At 36.1% G+C, this 20,276-nt stretch overlaps 2 protein-coding genes across 16 annotated transcripts in view; one reads left to right on the top strand and one right to left on the bottom strand.

Moving 5' to 3' along the window:
• Positions 1-20,276, top strand: part of LOC106094039 (molybdopterin synthase catalytic subunit-like) — a 515,852-nt gene that overhangs the window by 123,364 nt on the left and 372,212 nt on the right. Inside the window, exon 3 of the mRNA XM_059370219.1 lies at positions 3,238-3,338. The gene's annotated coding sequence lies outside the window, so the exon portion shown is untranslated. The remainder of the gene's footprint in view (positions 1-3,237; positions 3,339-20,276) is intronic.
• Positions 1-20,276, bottom strand: part of LOC106089369 (ELKS/Rab6-interacting/CAST family member 1) — a 289,868-nt gene that overhangs the window by 80,533 nt on the left and 189,059 nt on the right. The gene's annotated exons all lie outside the window — the stretch shown is intronic.

The following is a 20,276-nucleotide window of genomic DNA, read 5'->3' as shown; positions in this document are numbered from 1 at the left end:
CTACAGCACATTACATTAAAAATTCCAGTCCAATACCAGGTGCTCAAGAAATGAAACTGGATGCTCGTTTCATATCTGAGTTATATCACATTATATACCGATTCGCACTCTTCTTTTCAATAGCATTGGAACATATTCAAATTACCAATTCAATAGTCTTTAAATGAACTATGCTTAAACAGCAACTTTAGCCATACTGAACATGGCTATTCGCTATTGTGAAGGACTTTTCAACTGCGGTAAGAGTAGTCGATCATATTCAGCATACATAGAAGGTGTATTGAAAATTACCACAGCACATCACATTAAAAATTCTAGTCCTATGCCAAGTGCTAAAAAAGTGAAATTGGAAGTTCGTTTTATATGTAAGCTGTATCACATTATGGACCAAAGTTGTTACCATAATATAAACGCACATAAAAACAACTTAAGTGATTAATTTTACAAAATTTCTAGGGAGGTGTCTGTGTGAGGGGAACAACATTTTTAGGAAAGTGGTCATTTGTGAGCCCGGGTAGTTAAGTTGGAAACTACCTCGGATTATCAGTGTGGGGGCTATGGGTTCGTTTACCACCAAAGACTTTGTGCTGTTGCTACTATGGGTTTTAAATTGTCTAAGTGAGTTTTTAAGGTCCTTCCACAACTACTTATCCTAGCCTAACCTAGATCCCTATATCTGAATAAGGCCCCTAAGATTCATAATCTTAGGAAAATCTTAGTCTATTTGTCTTACAGGGCCTTATTCAGGGTGATTTTGTACCAGTAAAGATTTCCCGGTTGGCCTACTAAGGAACAGCGAGAGATACTTCTCTAATTTTAATAAGTGTTGTCCGATACAAGTTTAAGCTCAATGGAATAGCCTAGACCGAACGGCTTGCCGCAGAGCACCAACACTTAGTAGAGAAGTTAACTCTGCTGATTGTCTAAGGCAAATACCTCACAAGTGGTGCCAACACTTGGGGGGATTACCACCGCTGAAAATTCGGACTACTTGAACCGAAGCCACGGGCAACATTTAAAATAAGCTATTTTTTAAAAGTTTATGGTAAAGATTTTTTAATACCAATAACATTTTGGAATATATGATGGAAATTTCAGTGTTTCATTATAGTTTTAAAAAAGCTAAGCTTAGAAAAATAAACCTTTATTAATGTTTCTTGAAAAGGAATAACACTTCATAAAAAGGATTTTTTAAGGGGAGTGGAAAGCATTAGACAAAATAAAAAGTGCGGTATTTAGTATCACAAAATTATCATTGTGTAAAGAAGTGGAACAATTGCCACTTAGTTGGCTTAATTTAAAAACTGCCTCTTATGCCTGTTTTTAAAATATTTCACAATAAAGTTCACAGATACACACTGACATATGGTTTGTTTATGTTTGACGAAAAATTTTTGTCAAGTATTTTCGAAGTGTAAACGGTCCTTAATTTGTGCACTCTTTTCTGATGCTACTATTGTGAATGAAACTAAAGGGGGCCTTGCTAAGGTTTACTGAATTAATTTATACAAACCTTATAAAAGATACTGCAATAAGTTAATATTTTGAATATTAGAAAATTCTAAAGAAGGCTGGATTTGTTTAAGGCCCGTACTCAACTCTAGCGAATGTTTCGTTTCCCTAAGAAATGCATTAACATATCCTTAGCGAAATTTTCAGTTGCTCTGTGTTACAGCAGAAGGTTAATTCCCGTGCGAAAATATAAAGTTGGTAGGCCCATGAAAATCAATACAATTGTAAAAATCTGCTTATTGTGAATGTTTACAAATGTCATTACATTTTTTTCTCTGACAAACTGCAGCATGTTGCACATCACGCATTATTTTTTTTTTTTCAAATACGGCTTGAAATACTTCAGTATTATGTATTTTATTTGTGCTTGTGAACAAGCGCGCATTACAAACAAGTAAGAAAAACGTAAACAACAACAATTTCGATAGACTTAATGACGAAAATTCAAAACATTGTATGTCGGCTGGTCGTTTGGCGTAACCTTGTTAAGTGAATTCTTTTATTACGCGGTGACATTGTAAGCATTTGAGATTTTTTGCGAGTTCATTCAATTCGAATTCCAATGTTTTTATCTTTAAAATGTCGCTAGAGTTGCCTAAACACTAAATCATTTTAAATTTATTGACAAATATATTTGGTAAGTGTAAACGTCCCTATATTTGTGAAAATACTTCTGTTGACACTATTGTGAATGAAACTAAGGGGGACTTAGTAGGGTATCTAAAATATATTGCGATAGGGTATTATTTTGAATATTCGAAAATCCGGCAATTCCACAACCAAATGTGAGAATTTGGCCCCTGTTCCTTAACGGAATGTTCATGCGTAAACTTGTATTTGCAAAAACGGCTTCTAGGGCACGTAAATGACTCATTGGGAGACCAGTTTATATGGGAGCTATATGTGATTATAGACCGATTAAGACAATACTTAGCACGGTTTTTAAAAGTCGTAACAGAACACTTAGTGTAAAATTTCAGCCAAATCGGTTAAGAAATGTGGCTTCCATTAGCTCAAGATGTAAAATCAGGAGACCGGTTTACCTGAGAGCTGCATCAAGCTATGGACTTATTCAGACCAAACAAGATGTTTTGCAAATGCAAATTTGCCCATGAACATTCCATTAGGGAACAGGGGCAAACTTCTCATGGCATAATGTTTTAAGTCATAAATAAAACTCCATGCTAATGTTAAACCGATTCGGGTAAAATTGAGATCTCTTGGGGTTTAAGAAGTAAATTCGAAGGACCACTTTATATGGGAGATACATGTATCCAAATATGAAGTCATTTGTAATCCTCAACGACCTACATCAATTAGAATAATATCTGTGGCAAATATCAAGTGGATAACTATTCGTTCGAACGCTATGGTGGTTTCGACAGACGGAGAGACGGACATCCTACCAATTAAAGTTTTCTAAATTATCAAGCATCTTACAATATTAAAGATGTCAACAATTGTGTGATTGATTCTTTTTTATTGATTTGGTTTTTGAAGAAATCCTGAAGTTATCTAAAATCAATAATTCACAATCGTTTATAAAATTTTTATGGTTGCATGAATTTTGCCCAATATTTGATGAAAGATTTCTTACGAAAAAAGAAAAGATATACCTGGAGGTGTTAAATAATTTTCAAAGTTAATAATTTTGTTATATGTAGTGTTTAACAATAAGCTTTAATTATTTCCTATTGTGATTTGTATATCTTTATTTCTTTACAGACCGCAGACGTTGTGCGTCCCAAATTTTGAGTAGCCCAATTGCTTACTTTGAGTCAGCTGTCATTCACAATAGCTAAGCAGAGAATATGTTATCAAAAAAGGTAAGTTTACCGTAATTGAATGCAGTTGGTGAGAGATGCCAATTAAAATTTATGACCTGCATACTTTGAGTTAGTCTAAGTAAGTTATGCTGGCTGGGTGGCGTAGCATAAACCCATAAAAAGATTACTCTTAGTATGTACAAAAATTATGGCACTTACTTTTATGGCAGTTCAAACATTTCCCTTGAAAAACGTTTGTCTTGTAACCACTGCTTGCTTAACTAGTAAATAAATTTATTTTATTTTTCTTTTCTTGCCCCTGTTACTTTTGCCTGTACGTGATTTATTTTCTTGTATTTTTTTTGCGAGGTATTTATTGAAAGCATTCTTGCTTAAAACCAACAAATCATTTTTTCTTATTATCTGCGCCTGATGTTTAAGGCCAAAGGAAAACAAATGGCTTGGCGCTTGGGCTATGCTGAGGGAGGGGTTAGAACAGGAAAGACATAAAGAGATCAGGCCTTGAAAACCTAAAACGAACGTTAAGGCTTTTATGGTAATACTTGTTGGTTTTTCTTCTTTGTTTGCTTGTTGAAACGCCAGGAAAAGCCACAGATGTAAGCAAAACAAGACATGCTCTTACAATTCCCGTTAATTACATTTTTTGGTGGCGGCTTGTTCACAATTTCATCATTATTTCCATTTACACGCGCTCAATGTTGGTTCGCTCGTGGACCATTGGTCGTTTGGGGCGGGCAGAGTATTTCATTTAAATCCCCCCAAGGATTTGCCTGAATATCCTGGTCAATAATCCGCCCTTGATTAAAGTGGTGGAGGATGTACAATAAAATAAGATTCGACCTTGTCGACTAATGCCTTGGATTTTTGTTGTTGTTATTTTGCATTTCCTTTCTAAGTGGAAGGATATGTACGGGCTATCACTGCATTGTTTTTTCTTTTTGGGTGCGACTTTAGTTTATATCATTATTTTGTTTTTGGTGGCTCAAAAGGACATATCAGTTTAAATTTGCTGTTGCAGCTAGGTTTTCTATCGTTAGAGATAGGCAATACGAAAAAAAGAAGACACACATACATGTACAACCAAACTAACAAACAAAAAACCAGGTGATGGATTGTATTGGTTGTTGTGGAGGGGAAAGGGTGTGGGGGAAAACGTCAGCTGCCAAGATATATGGCATATTTTGGGGCGCACATTGAACTGAGCTTATGGAACAGAAAATAAAAAAAAAACAATAATACAACAACATTAATTTGAAAGAGAGACAGCTAGAGCAAAAAGGGACATAGTATAAAGAAAGCAAAAACACATGAAACGTTATTACAAAGAGGCAGACAGACTGTCTCAATTTCTTTTGGTATAGACAGTTCAAGGAAATATATCTATGATTAAGAGAATAAGAAGAAGAGAGCTAGTGGAAGATATAGATTGAGAGAGGGAGAGCGAGTGGGTGTCTAATAAATGTATGCTTTATAACATAAGCCTACACAGCCAACATTTTTCATGGAGAGAAAAATGCATGGAGATAGCGAGAAAAAGAGACAGAGAGAGAGAGAGAGTAGGGGAATAAAAAGCTTTCACAATGAAACTAAACTAAACGAAACTCAACAATAAATACAATGAAAGTGTTGAATAATATCGGAAATGTGAAACACACATTCGTACATACATACATACAAACACTGAGAAATGCGTATAAACGAAAACAGGAATTAACGAATTATAATACGAACGAACGAACCAAATCAAAGGAAAAAAAACAAGGCACAAACAAAGTAGAATCTATAACAAAAAACGATATGTATGTATATTAAAAAAGTTTATTGAATGAAATAATGATGATGATGACGACGACGAGTAGTAGTACAAAGTGTAGAGTAAAGCTAAAGGCTAAAGAGAGTCTGTGTGTGTGTGAATGTTGTTGTTTTTAATTTAAGCCATTAAAATCTATAACGTGTTTCATACGAAATCTTTACTGTGTACAACTCAGAGAGATATTCAAAGGTCGGTGTTGTAGTGATTGCTCGTAGATTATTTTCATTTTACCCCAAATTTAAATAAAAAAAAATATAAATAAAAATTTGTTGAAAAAAAAAATAAAGCGAAAGAATGTTATGGCATACATTTGGCGTGATTTTAAATGATGTGTGTGTATAAGAAATTTTGACCTAGGCTAAAAGCTATTCCAAATTCCTATACATACTTAGATTGTACTCACACAAATAATGTATGTGTGAATGGGCATTTTAATGACAGTGCTACATTTTAAGTCTGCATGTCCAAGTTTGAGGACATTTTCTTAATGTCCATTTCCTTTTGTTGTACAACTTTTATGGGCATTTTCCAATCTTATTTTATTCATGAGTATGCGTAGAGAATAAACAAATTTCCTTAATAATGTAGGTTTAGGTTCGCCATAAAGGAGACTGTATTATACCCATCAACTTAGGATGCGGGGTACATCAATCTAGTCATTTCGTATGCAACACCTCGAAATATTGATCTGTGACTTTATAAAGTATATAGATATATATTCTTGATAGTCTTGGCGTCTATCTGTCGAAATTACGATAGCGGTCATAACAATAAATATATCCGCTTGAAATTTTGTATAGCTACTTCTTGTTGATGTGGGTCGTTGGGGATTACAAATTGGTCATATCGGTTCAGATTTGGATAAAGCTCCCATATAAACCGATCTCCCTACTTGATATCTTGAGTCCCTGGAATCCGCAATTGTTATCCAATTTGGCTGAAATTTTGAACGTAGTGTTATTTGATGGCTTCCATCGATCGTGCCAAGAATGATCCAAATCGGTCGGTAAACTAATATAGCTCCCATAGAAACCCATCTCCCGATTTGAGATCTTGAGCGCACGGAAGTTTTCATTTTGCGGTTTTTATGGGCTGAAGACCTTTAATCATGAGATTGGTCTATATGGCAGCTATATACTAATGTAGACTGACCTAAATCAAATAGGACGGATGTCGAGGTTCTCAACATAACTCACTGTGCGAAATCGGTCTGTAAAAGCTCCTTTTATGGGCTCAAGACCTTAAATCGGGAGATTGAAATATATAACAGCTATATCCAAATACAGCCCTATTTAGAACATATACGGCATAGGGTCTAAACATAACTTACTGTGCCAAATTTCACGACAAAATCGGTCTACAAAAGCGACTTTTATGAGCTCAAGACTTATAAACGAGAAAGCAGAATATATGTCACTTATATCCAAATATGGACCTGTCCAAACCATATTCGGCATATGGACGTGGCATCCACACGATGGAATTACGCCACCTTTTCATTGACATTGCAATGAACTCGTCTTAAGTGCTATTGTGAATGGCTATATTGTGAAGTAGCATAATATCTGTAATAAAATACGATTTGGGCGGAGTCATGCCAAGTGGCAATTGAGGGAAAAAATCAACATACATATCCGAAATGCAGTTTTATGTTTGTTTGTGGTCCTCCGAATCCAACTTTAAGCTGCGAACATTATTATGCACGATTCGCTAATTTAAGGTTGTGTCACTTGCGAAAACATATTGTGAATGTTAACATATGCCAATAAAAATTTAGTTCTCAGATAAAATGCGGCAAAGTTCTCATCCACTATTGTGAATGACCATAAACAATTGTGAATAATGTGAGACTAATTAGGTAAAAAGGTTACTATTAATATACAAAAAAGGAAACCAATAAACACACGTACAAACGAAACAATTAACCCACATAAAATAAAGTATAACAGTCCCTACAAAACTGCAGTTTCAAGGTCTGATGGTTCTCCAAACCCACCATCGAGTTTCAAGCTTATGTGTGCACATCTGTTATCAACATTTTCCATAGAATCAATCTTTGCTTATCGCTTCTCGAGAAAGTGGTGTTTGGAGGCACAACTTCCGAAATACAAACATAACTAGGTTTTTATAACATTTTACTATAAATGTATATTGTGAGAGTCGAAGTGACAATGGATATGATCAAATACAACATGTAATAACATTGCAGTAAAGCAAGGCGGAGAGAATGTTTAAGCAACTATTTCTTAAACTGCAGTTTTCGTCACACTGAACACGGTCTTTTTTTGGCTCCATTTTGAATGACTTTAAATTCCATTGTGAATGGCTTTATAAATGCGTCACCCACACAAATGGTCGCTCGATATATGCTGTCAGGGTTTAACTGTATCCCAATTTGAAGAACTGCTCAGTATATAAAGAAAGTACCAATTCGTACGTATTGGTACCAATATAAAAAAAAAATTTTTTCACCCGATATAAACCGCAACATATAACTATCCCCTTATTTTAAGACCTTTAGCTCAATCGGTAAAAATGTACCATTTTGTACTTTTTGGTACCTTAAAGTACAAATTTCAAAAAAAGCTTCAGGTCGCCACATATATACTAAAATTTAACTAAAATTTCAGAGCTCTGGCTCAATCTGTGAGGAAGGTACCAAACAGTACCAATTACAGCACTTAAGTACGTTTTCTTCCACTCCTGGCACCATTTCAGCATTTCGCCATTATAAAACTTATTGTATTTTTTTGTCAAGACTACTATTATTTTTACCAAACTATTTAACTTTACTTGACTAAGTTCACTGTAAAAGTCATATTTCGTACTATTTTTTGGTACCAGAATTCGCGATTTGTGAAAAAGTAATTCAAAGTTTTAAAAATTCAGAGCTCTAATTCAATCCTTAAAGAAAGTACGATCTTCTACCAAATGGAGACAAAACGTACGTTTTCTCTCGTTTTCAGTACTATTTTTCATATTTTTTTCATCTCCTTCTTTATCTGGCAAGAATAACTAATTGAACCAAATTTCAGAGTTCTAGCTTTCGCTGTGCAAAGTTCAACTATTTCGTAACTTTTTGGTACTTTCTAGTACATAAATGTACTAATGCCCAAATACTGGTTAAGTTGAATAACTTAGGTTGCCATAGTGTACTTATGTACCAAAATTCATATCTCTAGCTCACTTAACAAAGAAAGTACCAAATAGTACCAATTGCGGTGCTAAACGTACCAGTTCCGGTACGATTTTTCATTTTTTTTCTCCAAACATAATTTTTTTGAGACGCTTTTTAATTTAAGCCCAATTCCAGAATTCTAGTCCTCTCTGTCGCGCGGGGCAAATATTCACCATTTCCCACTCTTTGGTGTTTTTTACTACCTACACGAACGAACGAATATCACCAAATCCCGGCACGGGATAGCTGTGAGCACCACACAAGCTGGAACTTTGAGGTCCCATATGTGGACGAGAAGCTTAGCTGCGAGCAACCAGACGCGTCCACTGGTTGCGGATAGTCGAATGCTGCATACGGAGTATCCGCAATGACAGTCGCGGACAATCAGCGGTATCAGGCTGGGAGTCTCAGTGAGAGGCCGGGCGATACCGGCTCTTGCACAAATACTGAGTGCCTATGATGCTCGATATGACAATTCGGGTTATTGGCGACTTTAAATAACAAATGGCCACCCTCTTCCCATGGCGGTCGGGCTTTTGAACCGGAAAGAGCTTGCTCACCTACTGGGATTTGACGAAGATCGCCACCTCCACATTAGAATGAGGCTACAAAAACAACAACAACCAAATCCCATCTTATCCCGTGTCTATGACCCATGAACAACATTCGCCCCAAATTTCATGATTCTATCTTTGGCAGGTTGAGCTGAGCAATGGTCAGTCAGCAATCAGTAAGTCAATCGCCTCTTTAGAGATTTTGTCCAAAGTAAATATTGTAAGTCATGCACATATGTGCTACCGACATTTACAGTGGTGTATTGGTCATTCACAATAGTGCTGTACCATTTTCAATAGTGCTCGAAAACAGCCGTGTCAAAATTTGATGTTTAAGCATGAGAATTTTAAACATGCAAATGCAAGTTTTGCCCATGAACATTCCACTAAGGAACAGGGGCAAACTTCTCACATATTTGTAAGTGCTGTCCGATTCAAGTTTAAGCTCAATGATAAGGGGTTCCCTTTTTTATAGCCGAGTCCGAACAGCGTGCCGCAGAGCGACACTTCTTGGGAGAGAATTGCATAGTTCCTCACAAATGTTGCCAGCATTAGGAGGGGAAAACCAAATTTTAGCAAATTTTGCCCATGAACATTCCACTAAGGAACCGGGTCAAACTTCTTACATATCAGTGAGTGCAGTCTGATTCAAGTTTAAGCTCAATGATAAGGGGCCTTCTTTTTATAGCCGAGTCCGAACGGTATGCCGCAGTGCAACACCTTTTTGGAGTGAAGTTTTACATGGCATAGCATCTCACAAATGTTGCCAGCATTAGGAGGGGAAAACCACCGCTGAAATTTTCTACTTATGGTCTCGCCAGGATTTTAACCCAGGCGTTCAGCGTCATAGGCGGACATGCTAACCTCTGCGCTACGGTGGTCTCAAACATGAGCATCTTTAATATACCGCCTTAGAATTTCATCACGATTTTTCAGTTTGTTCAATCAAATTAGCACTCAAATCGAAATAAAATTCTAGGATATCAGGGCGGGTGAGTATGTTTAAGTGACTTATGCTTACCGTTAGATTTCGTCACATTGAACACGGCTGTTTTCAAGCACTATTGTGAATGACCATACAACAGCTGTTAACACTGCTCATCAAATCCAGGGGCCGCATATGTGAACGAGTAAAAGTGTTTGAAGTCTCTCTATTGTGAATTATGCATTTTGTTATTCAAAGAGAATTGTTAACATTTAAGAATGCAAATATTAAAGTAGATCATGAATTATAAAAAAAATTTACAATAAAATTTTTGTAAAAGTGTTATAACACCCATTAAATGCGAGATGAAATTTCATTTGATTCGAAAGCGCACTCGATCACGTATGCGGTAATTCGGCTCCTGATTTATGACACACATGAACTGATTTTACAAAAAGAAAACAGTGTAAATGTGCTGCAGTGCGGTAAAACAAACATATTACAACGAACGGCGTGCCGCAGTGCGACTCCTCTTTGGAGAGAAGTTTTTACTTGGCGTAGTGTCTCGCAAATGTTGCCAGCATTAGGAGGAGAAACCACCACCGCTGAAAATGTTTTGTGTTGGTCTCGGTAGGGTTCGAGCTACTGCGCTGCGGGGGCCTCCAAGTCCGAGTTTTACAGTCCCCTTTTATACTCCCTTTAAAATTTTGCTCAGTGTAATAGTTGAAAGTTCAAAACTCTCAAGGAATGTAAACTCATCACATTTCAAAAGCAACTGCTTAACATCATAAATAATTCACATACTTTACAAGTCATTGAGAATTCAGGTCCTTTTTTTTGTGATAACTTTAATTAAAAAAGTTTGGCCAACAAGTCACTTAACAGCATGAAAAGGAATTTACAATAAATTCAGATATGAATATGGGGTATGGGAAATATAAAATATAGCAGCAGCCTCATTATATCTCTCATAGTTCGCACATCATTTAGGCGATTTATGATTCCCAAGACCATATGACTGGCATCCCTCCACACACAAACACCTCTCCTCTACAGTGTATGAAAAATTTCATTTATTCGCAGCAAGATAAAGCATACTAGTTTTGTTTGCAAGTATGCAGATAATTTTTCTTTTTTTTTTTCTTTTTAATATTGTATTTTTATAGTCCTTGCTGTTTTATTTGTGCAAGTGTGTGAAAGTGAATGAGCTGGAAAGCTGTCTAATTGATCCCCAAGGCAAAATTTATATAAATGGTGTAGAAAAAAAAACATGAGGCAAAAAGAAGAACAGAAAAAAAATACTTAAATACATGGTCATCATTATTAAGTTAGGAAGAGTGCGAGTGATCTAGAGTCCTTGAGTCTTTGTAAATTTTAATTTGAATTTGAATTGCAAGAAATATTTCTGGTCATTTCTATGCAATTAAGCCAACCAATCATTTATCATGATGGACAAGCTGAATTGTAATCAGTTCAAGTGTTTGTGGTAGGAGAAAGCGGTGAGAAGTAAGTAACACAAGGGAACATAAAATTTTGCTTGGAGTTTCGCAAAGGGCTGTTTGAGGGCCTACACAGATGCAAACAAACTGTCTTCGAAACTTTAACAACATTTAAGTGTTTAGCTCAACGAAAGTGTAGTTAGATACTGGTAGTATGGTGGATTGAAATGGAGCGGAAGTAGGAAGCAGTAGAAGATATTGAAAAAGTTCTAAAGGCCATTAATGGGGCTTTATGACGCCAATTAGTGCACTAAACAAGATACTAGATGCCCGCCCCATAGATTTATAGATTAGATATGAGGCTATCCTTACTGCTTTAAGACTTAGGATGATTAGAGAATACATAAGGAAACTATCTGAGGTAGAAAAAATTTCATACGGAAAACTTGAAACACGAATAAAGTGGCAGAAATTCCACGAAAATGGTGTTTTGACACAAAATTTTCAAGATTTCTGCCTGTTAGCTCAAAAATCATTCCATCCCAAAACTTCTCTTGTGTTCCTCTTTCGGTCCCAATGATCGAAAATTTCTTGCAATGGAAAAGTCAAGCCCGAGATCACAACACATCAACCAGTAAGGGATGCGTTTTCAACCATATTAGGTGTGGAGACTTCAAGGGCCATACTTTGGTAGGTCGTACTCAATATACAGCGAAAACGTGTCTACAATGTAAGCACGACACTAAACAAGTTTGCCAATTCACGCACTAGCTGTTCGTTTCCACCGCATGTACCCCCCCTTTGTAGTGATGGAATTATTCTCCGCACGACAACATGGTCTTCATGGCATACACATGTCACTTGTACATCTTTCAGAAGTAGTAGCGATTTCTTCAAACCCTAGACAACGGCAACGGCTCTTGTTGTTGTTCCGTGTGTCCAGATCCGAATCCCGTCTGGGCTCTGGTGAATTTAAATTTTCAAGTCTTCTGCCCGTTAGTTCGAAGATCATTCCAACCCAAACTCCTTGTCCGTCCGTCTTTCGTTACGAGCCCAATGATCGAGGATTTCAATGGCAATGGAAAAGGAAAACCAGAGATCACAACACACCCACCACTATAGGACGCATTTTGTCTTAGGTGAGAAGACTTTCCAACCATATAAGGGGTGAAGACTCCAACGGCCATATACATTCGTAGGTCGTACTTATATCGAATATCCGTGAAACGTGTCCATGATGTAAGCACGACACTAACCATATTTGACAACTTTCCCACTAGCAGTTTTCCTCCACCGGATGTGTCCCGCTTTGTAGTGATGGACTTATTCTTCACACGACTACATTGACTTCATAGTATACACATGCCCCTTTTGCATCGTATTGATGACTTCTCGCTCTTGTTTTGTGTGTTCAGAAGATCATTCAAAACCCAAACTCCTAGTCCGTCCCTCTTTCGGGTTGAACCCAATGATCGAAGATTTCTTGCTATGGAAAAGGAAAAAGATCACAACACACCAACCACCAGGAGACGCGTTTCGTCTTTGGTTAGAAGACTTTCCTCTTTTCAAAACATTTGACCAAACTTTGACGATAATCAAAATTTGGCAAAATGTCGAAAATTTTATTTTCTTAGGAAGCGATGAGGACTACACCCACTACGGTCAGATTGACATACAGATTACGTGTGAGGCAGCCACTGCAGCTATGAGACTTAAGGCGATGGGAGAATGGATTGAGGATGAAAGCAGTTCATACCATCACTGTATAGTGGAGGCGTCGATAAGAAACCAAGATGGAAGAGAAGTGGTTTCCGATCAGATACCTGAGACGACACTTGATTCCGAGTGCGAGGCACTGCTGCACAGTCTTGGACTTTTGGAACCCTAGTATTGACATCTGGAAGATCATTTCACATGCATGTATCAAAGCTAGAGGACAGAGTGGGCCCGGGGGTTTACATTGATAACCCAAGGACTGAGATCTGTGTTAGACTACCTGACCAGATTACGGTACTGCAGGCGTAGATGCGGGCGATAACGGAATGCATTAGGTGGTGTGGTGCTAACGCGAAGACGTCGAGTGTGAACATCTTTACGGACAGTAAAATGGTCATAAGGGCAATAGAAACCAGGACGGTAAGGTCACGAACAGTCTGATAGTGTAAGAAGGAGATTAACGCCTTCATTGAGGATGGCGTAATCCTCATCGTTTGGATGCTTGGCCATAACGGTGTAAGGGGGAATAAGAGGGCAGACGATTTGGCGGTCAAGGCCAGAGGGCTGCCGTCAATAAACTTGGTTAACCTGAAAACTTTCAGAACGACGAAGTCAAAGTTAACGGCTAGGGCGATAAACGAGCTTGTAACACTGTGGAACAGCGAAACAGTCGGTAGGACGGCGGAAATCCTATAGGGAGATACGGATCGTGAGAGAAACAGGCTTTTATAGAAAATAAGTAAAAAGGAGGTCAGTATAGATTTTGGTATCATAACGGGACACAGGACTACGAGCTCACTTATACAAAATTGATGCGGCAAGTGATAGCATCTGTAGGGGCATGTGGAGAAGATGATAGATGTTGGAGCATTTCCTATGTCATTGCCCTGCTTTCGCGGCTAAAAGACACCGGTACTAAGGTGGGGACACTGTCAGACATGAGCCAACTTAGGGGAGTGGTTTGGAAAACAATTAATTAATTAATTATTTATAAATGTATTTTTTTATTTTTTATCTATTTATTTATTTTAATTATTTATTTATTTTTTCTCCCATATTTTTCTTTTGTTGTAAAGTGTATTTTCCTTTTATGCTGATGGTGTAGAAAGTAAAGGCATCCAACGCCCTTTGTTATTCATATCTTCTGTGCACTCAAAGGTTTTTCATTTGTCATGAAATTTTTTCAAAAACGAAAAGCGACTTCCTTCACAGTTATGTATCTGCTACAATGCTTCATCTTATCAATCATTTGCAGTTCTTGCTGGAAGATGAGTTTTCATTCATAAAACTCTGCCAGCATAGTAAAATTGTATTTTATGTTTGTGAAGTGCTCATTGCGAAGATTCCCATGGATTAACCGAAGAAGAATAAACCAATTGGCCTCTTTGGCAAGGGAATTCAGTTCACTTGGCCATAATTCAAAAGAAAAGTGAAAAATTGCACGCAGTGTATGATGATACAAAAAAATGTATCCCAAAAAAACAAAAACTCATCAGCTAAAATATTCTTCCAATTCTCTGCTTTTACTTTGAAAATCATTCCCTAACATGCCTACATCTCTAACTAGAGGTTATGTACCCCCTTACAAAAAACAAAGTCTCTGCAAACTCTCCAGGATAAGTTGAAAGGATGTCAGGCTTGTAAATATGCCGCCGTCATGTTTTATATGTGCGATTTGTAATAAAAATTCAGTTGTAAAATTGGTGACTTCTTGTCTGCCATGTTTAGAAATTGTATAAATAAGAATGTTTTCATGGCGCCACACGACCCAAATTCAAATATTCCTTGTCTTTTACATAACATGTGTTGGTATATACGTACATCCTTACAAACACATACACACACACACACATATATATAAATAGAGATAACTACTTCTTTTAAGACGTACTCAGCTTTCCTGGCAACAAATTACCAAACACACTTACATGTACAAATGTTAAAATTGCATATTTATTAGCAATGAGAACGTCTGTTCGTCTCAAGTGATGCTTTTTGCATTATCCTCTCAGTAACATAACAAGTCACTTTCAAATTCTGCTCCAGGATAATACAAAAACAAAGTAGAATTCCTTCTTCCTTGTAACACAACATTACAACAATGCCGCTTACACTGGCATACATCAACTTTGCCTAGCTTGAAGAATTTAAATATTCAGAACACGAAGATAAATTTAAAGGAGAATCTTTTGGACATTCCAAACGAGTAGCTTTGGTGAACATTAATTTGGTTTTTATAGCAACTTGCAAGTTTAAAGCAGACTTTTTTTTTTAAATTTGAAATAAATTTCTATGAAAAACATAGTCCACGAAAATTTTTCAAAAAAATTAAATTTAGGAAAAAATGTGTTTTGAACTAAGTTTAAAGCAGACTTTTTTTTTTTAAATTTGAAATAAATTTCTATGAAAAACATAGTCCACGAAAATTTTTCAAAAAAATCAAATTTGGGAAAAAATTTGTTTTGAATATCAAAATAATTGACTTTTGATAGGGAAAAATCCCAAATGGATTTTAAGGTAAAAAATTTCCTGTGCAGATTCAAATTTGAAAAAAATCCACAAAAAAAATCTTGAAAAAAAAACCGTTGAAAAAAAAAATGTCGGCTAAATTTTCGATGAAAACTAGAAATTGTTAACATATTTATAGAAATCATATTTGTACAATCAATAGAATCCGCCCTACATCAGTGCAGAATATAGCGCAGGCCTTCGATATCATTAGCCGTATGCATTGACATTGTGGGGATATAACCAATCCTAGTCAATAATTCAGTCCTTAGTTCTGTATCTTGTACATCGTGCCGGTTGAGACTGTATAGGTCAGATACTTATGTATGCAAGAAGAATTTCGAGTTCTCTTAACATAAAAACAATGGGAAGAGTACCGTAGGGCTCATGGTAAAGAGATATTTTGTCACCATTCCTCCTGTGGGTGATCACCATAAGCTATCTGTCCAGGATACTAATGGGGTAAAGTTTTGAACAAAAAGTTCACGCAGACGATCTTAAAATATTTCATAAGGAAGAGAAATAAAATAATCTGGCATAAAAGTCAAGAAAGTTGTAAGAATGATGTTTGAGCGAGTTTAGCTTAGATGGTTACTGATATGCGTATGAGTACAAAACATAGCTCAAACCCTATGTTATGTATATTAAATGAAGCATAAACCCTATGATATGTATACAAAACATAGCTCAAACACTATGACCCATGCGAGCAATTGTGAATGAACATGGTGAATTATCAGCTGAACAAACTTATGTAGCTTACGTTATCTCGTCATTTCTTCTTGTTTATTTAATTGTTGTTGTAATTAATTATTGTAAGAATGGTGTTTGAGCGAGTTTAGCTTAAATGGTAGCTGATATGCGTATGATTACAAAACAACGCTCAAACCCTATCATATGTATACTAAACATAGCTCAAACCCTATTATATGTATATTAAGCATAGCTCAAACACTATGACCCATGCGATCAATTGTGAATGAACGTGGTGAATTATAAGCTGGACAAACTTATGTAGCTTATTAAACATAGCTCAAACACTATGACTTATGCGATCAATTGTGAATGAACATGGTGAAATATCAGCTGGATAAACTTATGTAGCTTATTAAACATAGCTCAAATACTATGACTCATGTGATCATTTGTGAATGAACATGGTGAGTTATCAGCTGGACAAACTTATGTGGCTTACGTCATCTCTTCGTTTTTTCTTTTTTGCTTCATTGCTTTGCTTAGCTTCATTCTTTCATATATAAAAATTAAATTAAATAGAGGGATTTCGCTTCATGGTCTAATGGCATAGTTGGTGAGTATCCTGCATGGAATGCCCAAAAATTAAATTTTAATGAAAATTAAAAAAAAAAAACCAAAAAATTTCAATTAAATCAGTTTCGAGAAAACTATTTTTTTGATAAGGGAATAAATTGTATCCCAAGTTCATGGGTGCGTATGAATTATTCGATGCTCATTCGACACCAAGTACTGGATTTACTATGGTTTTGTCGCATGCAAATGGAAATTTTTCCATTCACAACTTCATCAAGAGACAGAGGGGAAACTTTCCTCATATATATGAACGCAGGTCGACTAAAATGTTATCTCAATGTTGAGGCACCTCCTTTTTCTTGCCAAGTCCGAATGGCGTGCCGCGGAACGACGCCACTTAGTAGAGAAGTTCAAAGAATTCAGCTTATCTACAGTGGTTTTGTAGAATAATAATAAAAACCAAAACATTTTTGAAAAAACCTTACAAAATGTTTTCCCTAAAATCATTTTTCTTAACAATTTTCTTGAAAAGTTGTACATTGCGTATTTAAATTTAATTTGTTCCTAGTTTAAGTTGATCAAATTTATCAGATATCAAAGTAACTCATGTCCTAATTAATTAAAACATTCAGCACGAGTTGTGTTTTCCTTAATTTCTATCTAAGGTTTATTTAAAAATCGTGACTAGCCTCAAAACCAAACACACACATACTGGCTTGGCGTGTTCCCTCTTTGAGGATATTCATTGCATTGCCTTAGCATGGTAGTCTGACATAGTCCAAAGGCATTTACAAAAGTTTTCCTAATAAGAATGTAGTTCATGCACACATTCATAGGACTTGTATACTTGTATGTATGGACCTTGAAACATTTGAAGTGGCAAGCAGCTAATTAACTGGGTAACATGTACAACTGGTTTGGCCTTCAACGATTATTTTAAAAATATAATCTAAACTTTTGCTATGAACCAACAGAGAATAGTAACGCTTTCACATAGTGGGTAAATCGAATGCAGTGGCAGAGTATGGGTGTTTGATTAATGCCTGCAGGCAAAAGTTTTTATAAAACCAAAAGTATCGTCCCTCTCCCATTACTATGGGAAATCTAATTTTATTTGAAAATTTTTATCTAAAAACAATAAAAACATGAATAAATAATAGCTAAATTTCTATAGCCTCTAATAGCTATAAAGAATAACAATGTAATTCAAAAATAAAACGAATACCGAACGCCTCATGCACTGCATAAATTTAGATTTGGTAAAACAATAGATTGTGTTTATATACAAAAAAAAATCAACCCCCCTCACCCCCAACCCATTATCCACATCATCATCAGAAACAATTAAAACCACAAAATGTTTTTGTGGCCATTGCATGACTGGTGAAATGAGTGAATGACTGAGCGAACGAATGAATGGCATAAAAGTTTGGGTGTGAAACTTTTGGAAAATGTGGCTCTAACTTTTGCATAACAAATACCATTTTTGTTTTTTATTTAATTTTGTTTGCCTAAAGTTTCGTTTATTTATTTTTGCGAAACTCTTGAAGCGTATTTATTTGCTGCTTTGAATAATTATTATTCTATTTGTTCTGAGGCATGGCATTTGGCATTATCAACAAATTCATTGTTTAATGTAAATGCCATAGCTATTCGATGTTGACATTTCACTAAGAAAATGTTAATTATTAAATGGGAAATTCTAGCCATCATCATAATGAGGAAAATAAAGAAGTAGGCTGCAAATTTCGTTTTCAAAATTTTTTTATTTAATTTAAACATTTTGTCAAAAGAAAAAACGCATGATGATTTATTTTCATTTATAAGAAACAGTTGCACAAAGTTTATTGGTGCGTATGAATTATGCAGCACTCATACGACAAGAGGGTCGTTTAATGAATTCATGAACCGTTATGGTATACTCTGCCGTTTCGCCAATTTATTTTAGTTTTCTTTACATTCCACCATAGGATTGGAAGTTGTTATAACTACATCATTTAGTTTGTTACACTTATAAAATTTTCCTAAGACCCCATTAAGTTTCAATCACCATAGAAAATAAACTTTGCAGTAGAAAAAAAGACGGATTGTTATAAACTGTATTAAACACATCGTTGTACAAATTTCTGCGATTGTTATCTGTGAAACACATATCTAAAGATAATTGAATTATATTATTGTTGAAAATATCGATTTTTGCGCGTGACGCTAGTTGGCATAACCAACTTTTAATCGCAAAATCATGTAATGTTACCATTCTTTTTATACACACCACCCTAGGATGGAATGATCCCATAAAGTATTTATATTCTTTGCCGTCTTGATATTCTAATTCGATCTAGCCATGTCCGTCTGTCCGTACCATGTCCGTCCATCGGTGGAAATTATTTTGTCCTGGTATTATGTTTTCAATGGTATTCCGTTGAGCACTTGTCGATGTGCTGGTATGGTGGCGTGTACGCGGCTACTGCTCGCCGAATGGGGTGCTTTTTGCGACAAGAAATTCAAATCAACAAAAACAAAAAAGTTTTCCATGTCAGTCGATAATCTTGAATTGTAAAAGGTTGTCTGGGACGAAAAAGAAGCGTCTTAAGAAGGACCGCTAGGTCCATCAAACAATGATATCCACTTGAAAGTGCACAGATACTTCTTATTGATGTAGGTTGTTGGGGATTGCAAATGGGTCATATAGGTTCAGATTTGGATATAAGTCCTTCGACTTGACTTCTTGAGCCCCTAGAAGATGCAATTAAAACTCGATTGGATTGAAATTTTAATCGTAGTGTTCTTTTACTTTTTCCAACGATCGTGCTGAGTATGGTTCAAATCAGTGTATAACCTGATATAGCTCTCATATAAACCGATGTCCCGATCTTGAGCCTCTAGAAGCAGCAATTGATATCCGATTTGACAATTTTGCACGTAGTGTTTCAACAATCGTGCCAAATACAGCTTAAATCGGTTTATAGCCTTATATAGTTTTCATATAAACCTATATCCCAAACCTACCTACCTAAGCCGATATTGTTGGCCGATGTGGTTTAAATTTTGCATGTAGTGTTCTGTTACGACTTCCCTGCTAAGAATCGTGCAAACCAGTCTTTAACCTGATAAAGCTCCCATATCAATTTCTTTCTGAATTGGCGGAGTACACTTGCGGTAGGTACACGTATGCCTAGGTTAATCTGTTTACATTTTAAACAGAATCATTGGTGGTGGATTCTCAAGATTTGGCCCGCCCAAACATGGCATGTTTTTACGTGGTTTCAATAATGTTCGAACGCATAAAGCTACCCGATGGCAGCCAGTTGCCCGTACCGGATTGACCCGATGGAATCCTTCATCTACAAGGGCTGCCGCCTGGCGTATACTGCTACAACAACAACGATCTCCCGATTTACCTCCATGTGCCTCTAGAGGGCGTATTTTGTATCTATTTTTTTAATTTTCTTCATATTAATTTATTTTTATTTTATTTAAAATTTAAAAATTTTTGTCTTATTTTAATTTTTATGCCCACCACCGAAGAATGGGGGTATATTCATTTAGTCATTACGTTTCCAAAACATCGAGAT

The sequence above is a fragment of the Stomoxys calcitrans genome, chromosome 5, assembly GCF_963082655.1.
Source record: "Stomoxys calcitrans chromosome 5, idStoCalc2.1, whole genome shotgun sequence".
Classification (NCBI taxonomy): domain Eukaryota; kingdom Metazoa; phylum Arthropoda; class Insecta; order Diptera; family Muscidae; genus Stomoxys; species Stomoxys calcitrans.
This window is presented reverse-complemented; position numbering and strand designations above follow the sequence as displayed.